General features: G+C 30.1%; 1 protein-coding gene across 1 annotated transcript in view; it reads left to right on the top strand.

Annotated features, from left to right (window-relative positions):
* gnat1 (guanine nucleotide binding protein (G protein), alpha transducing activity polypeptide 1) overlaps positions 1-306 on the top strand; it is an 8,112-nt gene that overhangs the window by 5,530 nt on the left and 2,276 nt on the right. The gene's annotated exons all lie outside the window — the stretch shown is intronic.

Below are 306 nucleotides of genomic sequence, written 5' to 3'. Positions count from 1 at the left end.
GTTATTTTGAAGTTTAGCAATTTTTTCAGCTATATGCTAGCTTTTTTGGCTACGTTTTTTTCAGTTTTTTTAGGCTAATTTGGCATTTAGCTAATATTTTAGCTGGTTATTAGCTTCAGCGTTTTCAGCTTTCAGCTTAAACATTTTTAGCTATCAATTTCAGCATCCTTAGCTATCAGTACCAACATCTTCAGCGGCCACATTCAGCTTACAGTATTCACACTAGCATTTTCCCAGATAATGTTATATATCTAGTTTATTAATATGTTAAAAAGTTAAAATTTTTAAAAATTCAGTTTTTGTGTG

The sequence above is a fragment of the Oryzias melastigma genome, linkage group LG5 (assembly GCF_002922805.2).
Source record: "Oryzias melastigma strain HK-1 linkage group LG5, ASM292280v2, whole genome shotgun sequence".
Taxonomy (NCBI): Eukaryota; Metazoa; Chordata; class Actinopteri; order Beloniformes; family Adrianichthyidae; genus Oryzias; species Oryzias melastigma.
The sequence above is the reverse complement of the archived record's forward strand: the minus strand, read 5'-3'. Positions and strand labels throughout refer to the sequence as shown.